This window comes from Spinacia oleracea, chromosome 4, assembly GCF_020520425.1.
Source record: "Spinacia oleracea cultivar Varoflay chromosome 4, BTI_SOV_V1, whole genome shotgun sequence".
NCBI classification, from domain to species: domain Eukaryota; kingdom Viridiplantae; phylum Streptophyta; class Magnoliopsida; order Caryophyllales; family Amaranthaceae; genus Spinacia; species Spinacia oleracea.
Genome location: NC_079490.1, coordinates 125,124,393 through 125,133,427, shown reverse-complemented (window position 1 = coordinate 125,133,427; position 9,035 = coordinate 125,124,393). Strand labels below are relative to the sequence as shown.

At 34.6% G+C, this 9,035-nt stretch overlaps 1 pseudogene; it reads right to left on the bottom strand.

Moving 5' to 3' along the window:
- Positions 1-612: 612 nt before the first annotated feature.
- LOC110800390 (probable U3 small nucleolar RNA-associated protein 11) lies at positions 613-6,362 on the bottom strand (annotated as a pseudogene).
- Between the last annotated feature and the right edge of the window lie 2,673 nt (positions 6,363-9,035).

Here is a 9,035-nt window from a genome sequence, read left to right as displayed (position 1 = left end):
TTTGGAAAATAATGGAAGAAGAACCAACACTTTTCTGTGCCCAAGTGAGTTTCTCTAGGTGACTTTGAAAACACTTACCAAAAATTGCTACAGGTGTTAATTAAGTTATGACTCATAATTCTAAAAATGTGGTTTCTTATGGCTCGACCATGTTGAAATTGAGTATTTCGTACTAAGTTTTGTAATTCATATTGATTGCGGAGTACTATTTTAGAATGTTGTATAGATAAAATTGCAATGTTGGTATAATGCTCTTTGTGTTTTTTCTCCTTTATAAAAACACCCACAAAAATTAAAAGTCTACCTTAAAAACAAAACAAGAACCGTGCATAGCACGGGTGTAAAACTAGTTGTGATTAATTACCCGCGTATAATCTGAGCCATCAGATTTAACAAATCCAGCGATTTGCAAACTTGTTTTCTCATTAATCTGCAGTGTACGAGGCAAACCAAACTATAGACGTTCATAGCATCTGTATCGTTCTCCCATGTTCATCACTTAGCAAGTGATCTCCTTTTTGACATGAAACAATACTCCGTAATAGGCAAACGATGTAACAAGAAGAAATCAAGTGCATTTTTCATGGCACAAACGGAAACATTAAAGCCTCATCTTATACATTCTTAAATAGCCCAAAGTTGTTATTCAATTAGTGTACATGTCACTACTAAAACTAGAATAAATGACCTGAACATTATCTGTCCACATTATAAACCATATACAATTCTTCGTATACTTATCGTTTACGTTCTGCCCACCACTTGTACACTGGCCTACAGGTGGGAGAAACAATCTCATCTTCCCATAGCCTGCGTTTCCTATCCTTCTTCTGCATCAATTCAAAGATAAAATCTCATACTTATTAATACCTCGGAACAAAATAAACAAGAGATACAAAACATAGAATGTGGCCACATGATGACTACATACAGCTCAATGGACATTTGAGGCAGACTTTGAGACTAAATCAACTGTAATTCTATCAGATGCTCTAGTAAGTACTGATTTGTCATATATTGTAAATGCCAAATAAATCTTCAATAGAACAGCTCATTAAACAAAATCAGATACTCGTTGATTATGGGAATTTTCCAATCAAAGGTAGTAAGGTACAGTAAATTTGTGGCTCAAGAACGTATGACATCTACTCTACTCTGTAGGGCAACATAATCAGAATTGATGGGTAGGTAATTTAGATGTTGTTAAGCTTGAATTAGTACCTGTAGCTCTTTCTGCAAGGCCATCTCTGCATAGACTCTCTCCAAATCTTCAACTCTTTTCATTCTTGCCTCTAACTGCTTGTAGGAAGCTTTCATCTTCCTGCCCAAAATATTTAATAAAATGAGTAGAAATAAAAGGAAACAACAGTTCACAGCACACAAGAAAGAAACAAAAGAGATCACTAGAATATTACCCACAATCTAAAGTTCCAAATTTGCTTTAAAGTAAAACAATATACAACAGCTAAAGGGAAAAGATTCAAGATAAAATCCATCAAACCCTAATTTTAAAATCAACAATAATTGCAGATTATTGAGTTTAAAAACTCTGAAACTTGAGTTCATGTTCTAGAAAAATCGATCTAGGTCTTTCAATGCAAAGTGGAGGCATTGTGGTGTTGTGTATTGGGGAGAATATCTTTAGGCTTCAGCAAAACCTCGCCGGGTCTCCTAAGGCACAACAGTCAACAGTGTTCAAACATTTTGGAAGTTCCAGATGACGTAAGACGAATGTTTAGGGATTTCTAGTAGCTAATGCAGACAAATATGATCGGAGAAATGATATTCGAGGATATTGGAAAGAAAGATACATTCGAACATCAGAACAATATTAATGGGGGAGGCAACATGTACTCCAATATTTGGTGAGCGAAAGCATGCCAGGAGTCCAAACAACACTCTAACATTTGATTGTGGATTCAAACAATGATATATGTGAATCTACATCGGAAATCTTGAACCGCTACAAACAAAAGAGAACAGCAAGAAGGACCAAGCCCCTTTTAAACTACCAACCTAAATTAAAGTTCAAAAGCTTTATAAAGGCCAAATCCATGAAACATTCATCAAGATTCACCTGCTGATAAGATACATGCAAATACAAGTGCACATGCAGGAATGGCAAAATGCTAGATAACTTGGAAATAATAAGTTAAATTTAATGGATTCTTTAGTTTCTGCCTTTTAACACTGTTATCACATTGTGCATTTATTTTCATATCTAGCACCAGATCCCTATGCTTATTTGCTCACCTGGGGATTTAAAGACGTCTTATAATATTAAGTGCATATAATTCACCTTATTAGAAACAAAATAAAACAAAAACCCATTTTTCAAAAGCTCCACACAAGAATTTCTAAATTAATTGTTAATTGCAATCTCAAATTACTGACACTTGCACACAAACAGAGATAACATAGCATTGCTCACTACTAAATGAATCATAAGTCAAACCCATAAAGGAAATCAGAAGGCAAGGATAACTAACACCATGTTTTACAGCTACAAGCGAAAAACACCTTCAGGTTCTACTCGTGCATGCTACAACCAGCAAGAATCATAGAAAAAGTTCGTGGACGCGGTCGCGGCAATGGTCGTGTTGTCGCAGAAACCGCTTGTAAAGGATAAATAGAACGGATCGTGACTAGCACGGTGTTATTTTGTCAAAAAATTCACATTAAAGCGTTTAGGCCAATTAACACTTTTTACAACAACAACAAAGCCTTAGTCCCAACATGATTTGGGGTCGGCTAACATGAATCGACATAGGAGATCGTCATTGTGACCAATCAAACAAGAAAAGATCGGCAAGTTAAAAGAATAAACAAGGAAAAGGGGGAAAGTAAAAATAACGAAAGTAAAATAATACATAATAAAGATAAGTATCCCTTAGAAAAATACCATAAGGTATAGTAAAAAGGTAATATTTAAAACGCAAAGAAATAAAAACAAAAATTAGGAGAAATAAATAAATTAAGTACCTTTAAAAAAGCATATAAAAGGGAGCCAAGAAAAGACAAAAAGGAAAAGAGTTTTGTGAAGAAAAAAAAATGGAAGATATATAAGTCAACTCAAGTCATCAACGTATATTCTCTCCCTCCACTCTGGCCTATCCAAAGCCATATTTTCCTCAATCCCAAGTAGGCTCATATCATGCTCAATCACCTTCCTACAAGTTTTCTTTGGTCTTCCCCTACCCCTTGCAATCCTATCACTTTACCACCCTTCTTATAGTTATTAATTACTTCTTATATTAATAATTATGTCATTTACGTTAGAGTGGAGAGGGTATAGTAGTCTTTTCAACTGGGGACATGAAAAGTGATGTTACAAAAACGCCCTCAGCTGTTCCTTTATATAATAGAGATAATATAAGTTATTACTCGGTACTAATAATACTTTATTTTTAAAATCCAAGTTCGAATCTGACCTAAGAATCCCACATAACTATTGATATATAGTCACTAACTATAAATTAGTAACCACAAATTTTTTACTCCATCCGTCCAAATTAGTCTTTACACTTATCATGACACAGTTTTAGGAGATAAATTGTTGTTTGGTTATCAAATATTAATTTATTGAAAAAGTAGATGAGAAAGTGGGGTATTACTTATTGAAAAATAAATGTGATGGAAGATAGTGAAGTATTTTTTAAATTGAATGTGAGAGAGTGTGGAGCCCTTACTTTTTGATAGTGGAAAGAGAGCGGTATTAAAATAATTGTGGGGTCTTTCCTAAAATAAAAATGTAAAAACTAATTTGGAACGGACGAAAATAGAAAGTGTAAAAACTAATATGAGATAGAGGGGGTAATATAAATATGATTTATTTAATATATTGAACTTAAGTAATAGTCAAATACTACCTTCGTTCCCGTATGATCTTTACGCTTACTGTTTACATGGTAATTAAAAAACTTTGACGAGCATGTGAAAAAGGAGGTAACAAGCTGTAAAATCAATAGCTATAAATTGTCCACAATGTAAGTGGGCGAATTAATATTAAAGCATTGTGAATGGGGAAGTTGTGGTGGAATCTCATAATAAAAAAATTGCACGTTGTATGTAATGGTGGACCAAATGAGGAAATAAACGTAAAATTTATACTCTGTATGCCAACAATAGAATAAAGTAGAGTGTACAGAACTTTCAAGAATGGACTAAACGGAAAACGTAAAGATCTTTTAGGAACAAAATAAACGAAAAACGTAAAACACTTTTAGGAACGAAGGTAGTATATAATAATGATAATAATAATCATAATATTACATATTATATTCTTTGAAAGTTATTGGAACTTATAAGAACTTATCTGGCCTTATTATTGAAGAGAACACTCCCATACACATGTCCTTTAGTATTCCAAGAGATTAAGATTCAAGACCAACAAGCTATTACATCATTTTTGCTCAATCTAAGACAGCTTAATATTCAACTTTTTTGTTAAAAATCATGCACAATAAATTTATTAAAATGAGAAAATCAATCCTCTTGCATCAGAAAAAGAGAGAAAGTGAAAAACGAAGGACTTGCCTTTTATCACTCTGAAAAAGGCAACGAAATTGCAGAAGCATTTCAAATCACAAGCACTAACATTTTGTATATGTTTCTTTCGGAAAAGGTAAGGTAAACAAGCACAAGGCTCCCTATCTCAAGCTTTCTTAAAAAAAAGAGAGAAAAAGGAAAATCAAAGGACTAAAAATGCCAAAATAGGTAAGAAACGTATTTTTTTTAAATAGCCTTTTACCTCATGATAGCCGAAGGTACGGACCCTGATGTACGAAGCTCTCCATCCCTTGAGTATCTTGATTGTATCTCTTTTGCCTCTTCACTGTTTAACAAAAGGTTTCCCGATACCTCAATTAGAGCTCTTAAGTTAGCAATGTCTTTTGTCACTTAGCGAAAAGGCAACAAAAGTGCAGAAGCATTTCAAATCACAAGCACCAAATCATTTCGCATATGTTTCTTTTAAAAAGGTAAGGTAAACAAGCATAAGGCTCCCCTATCTCAAGCTGAAGGCCTTATGCCTTGCAAAGGGAAAATAATTATTTTGTATATAGTGATGACTGAGGAGAAAAGAATAGGAGGAAAATTGAACGAGAAAACAGTTCTACTAGTGTACAATCAACACAATGAGAAATGGAGAGAGAAGGAGAAGGGGAAGGCTAAGTCCACACAGCTCCACTCCTCTATAATCTCGAAGTTTGAAACACAAACTTGTCTTGTGCAAAATAAACGTGTTTGCTCAAGCCTCAAGGGTCGATTATCTAAAGAATGAAGCACAACCCTACGCTTTTCCACTTTCTGTAAACAGAGAGGACATGGTGTCAGCAATGTATACACAGTAAAACAACAATGCAAAATAAGAAAATGTTTGTATCTCTTTCATAACAAATATATCATATCAGAAATACTAAGATATAAGTATTTTCCTTCTTTTCACTTAGAATTTTCTGAAGCACATATCCTCTGTCTTGTGTCTTCATCAACATAAGTTCTTCTGGTGTATACTTGTTTGCCTCGCTCCTACGGTTATAGAAAATCAAATCAGTGACATTAAGCAATGAAATAATCAAATAAGCATCACAAATGAGGGATGTTGAGACTGAGATACAAACATTATGAACACGACATTTCTCAAAACAAGAACATGTCTTACTCTGGTCTATGAATTCCATTAGTTGTCTTAGATCTGATCATGCCAAAATAAAATTCATCAGGGTTCCTATTCGCCGCCTTTTCTTTGAGTCTCTGGAAAAAAGTATCCAAACCGGAATCAATCAGAGGAAGTACAAGCGCATATCAGATATGTATGGGCAAATACATATCAGAACAAAAGACAAAATAGGAAAAAGGACAAAAAGAAATTAAATGGTACTTTTATAAACACAAATGGTACTTTTTTTTTTACAGAATGATACTTTTTTTTACAGAATGGTACTTTTTTTTAACATGAATGGTACTTCCTTTTTTGTCTTTTAGCTATTTGTCTTTTAGTTGATATCACATATCAGATATGCGAAAAAACAACCTCCAATCAATCAAGACCACAACGTCTAAAATAAAGGTGATAAAAACATTCAAAGGTCAAAAAGTAAAAGAAACAAGAAATAAAGACTTTACCCGCAGTGTATCCTCCTTTTTGTGGTATTCTTTTGCACGGATGTCATAGTCCTCTTTCTTTTCGAGGATCCCAAACTTTTTCCTTGAATCCCTGAATCCATAACAAGAAACAAAAACGAAAGTTAAAATTAGGTAAAAGGGATTTGTAAAACAAAGAAAATCAAAAGACGAACTTAATAAAGTAGGCTTACGGTTGCGATCGCTCTCTTCGAGATTGCATTTCTTATAGAAGACATATTGATCCTTTGTGCAATATCAAAAATCTCCTGTCTAATACTCTGCTTCAATAAAACCTCTCATTTCATCTTTGAGACAGGTCAGGAGGGTTGCCTGCCCTGGGACAAGGAGGGATGAATGTTGTGTTAGGAATTAAACACAATTTAGTTAAGTCGACAAGAATACGAAACGGATTTGTTTGGTTTAATATCTTGTTTCCTAGTTTAATTAGAATTGTAATTAGGAAACTAGATATATTTTAGTATGTAACAATCTCTAGTATTATTAATACTTGGGGAACAAGTATAATTCTAGTAGATGTAGGTTTCTAGTTTAGCCTATAAAAGGGGGTTTAAGCCTAGCTAGAAAATAAGAGGGAAGAGGGAAAATACATTGGTGAGAGGAATCATCAATTGAGGGTTTATTGTGTTATTTTGCAGGAACTTAATAATACGATAATATTTGAGGGGTGGAAATATAAATTTCCTCACAAACACTTGTGTCTTTTATTATTGTTTTTGCTATTTGTTCTATATTGTATTTATGGGTTTGTTCCTAATTGTTCGTGGCACGCGTTTGGTTATAACAAACTGGTATCAGAGTTGGGTTTAGTCATGGAAGATTTGGGGAACAAGTACAAGATAGAACTTTACAATGGGAAGACGAATTTCTCATTATGGCAAAGTACAATTAAGGATATTCTTATACATCAAGGTCTTCACAAGACTTTGGAGGATAAGAAACTCGATTCGGTAGACAAGGACAAGTGGGAGGATATGCAACTACGGGATACTAGTACGATCAAATTGGCTCTTGCACTGGAGATCAAGTACAATGTGTTAGAGGATAATAATCCAAAAGAGTTGTGGGACAAATTGATTAAGATGTACGCATCTAAGTCATTGGCCAACATGTTGTTCTTGAAAAAGGACATTTATTCACTCGAGATGGAGGAAGACAGCGCACTACAAGATCATCTAAATAAATTTAATGGCTTGTCACCTAATTGACGAGTTTGGATGTGAAAATCAAGAAGGAGGACAAGGCAATTTTATTGTTGACATCTCTCTCCCTAAAAGTTATAACTCTGTGATAACTAGTTTACTTGTAGGGAAGACAACAATTGCTTTGGACGATATTGTGGTGGCGTTATTCGAGGCGGAGAGGTTCATGAAGTAAGAGAGATCGTCAATCCATGCAGGAGCAGGATTAGTAGCGGAGGGTAGTAGCAACAAATGGAAAGGCAATAAGAAGACGAGCAATACAAACCCTAACATCAAGTGTTGGTACTGTGATGAGGTAGGACATATACAATCAAAGTGTTCTAGTTACAAGGAAGACTTGATGGTGTTGAGGAACGGTAGGGTTAGAGGTGTTGTTACTATTTCTATTGATGAGGATATCGCTCTCATGGTGGAGGAGAGTAAAGATCCCAAAGAGGGTTGGATTTTGGATTCGGGATGCTCACATCATATTTGTTGTAGAATGGAGTGGTTTACTTCTTATAAACAAAGTGATGGGTTGTGTGTTACCTTGCCTAACGGGGAAGAGGCTAAGGGTGAGGGTATAGGTGAGGTTAAGATCAAGACACATGATGGGAAGACTCGGAAATTACGAGAGGTGAGGTATATTTCGAGACTTGGTCGCAATCTTTTATCTTTGGGTCGTTTGGATGGCTTGGGTTATGTAGTTCATATTGAGGGAGGTCGTTTGGAGGTCACCAAGGCTAGGATCGAGTGTGATCATGAAGGGACGACGAAACAAAAAAAATCTCTTCATACTTGAAGGATGTTATGGGGGACGAATTTTGGCTCAAGGAAAGGAAAGTTCCGAAAGTTGTTCGTTGGTTCGCGAAGAGACTAAGTTGAGTTTAAGGGAAGGTTTGTTAGGAATTAAACACAACTTAGTTAAGTCGACAAGAATACGAAACGGACTTGTTTGGTTTAATATCTTATTTCCTAGTTTAATTAGAATTGTAATTAGGAAACTAGATATATTTTGGTACGTAACAATCTCTAGGATTATTTAGACTTGGGGAGCAAGTATAATTCTAGTAGATGTAAGTTTCTAGTTTAGCCTATAAAAGGGGTTTAGGCCTAGCTAGAAAATAAGAGGGAAGAGGGAAAATACATTAGCGAGAGGAATCATCAATTGAGGGGTTATTGTGTTATTTTGCAGGAACTTAATAATACGATAATAATTGAGGAGGGAAATCTTCCTCATAAACACTTGTGTCTTTTATTATTGTTTTTGCTATTTGTTTTATATTGTATTTGTGGGTTTGTTCCTAATTTTACGTTCGTGGCACGCGTTTGGTTATAACATGGTGATTGTCAGAAAAATTAAATCAGATAAAAAAGGATTATACGAATTTCAAGTAGAATTATGAAGTGCGTATAGACTAATTAGACATGAATTGAAGATCACCAAAAACAAACCCAATAGAATATATTTAACAATTTGGAACCCAACATATCAGAAAATTCGAATAAGTAATCCTAATCAAACTTATGACAATCATGTAAAAAAAGCTAAGAAAAAAACCCAACAGAAAATACTTAAAAATACAAAAAGAAAGAAAAAAAAATCAACAGAAAAATCGATACAGAATATGGTACATAATTACCAATAATAACAGCAGCAGAGAAGGATTGGTGGTTGGCAGAGGCGGCGCTGGCAGGAGAGAGATACAG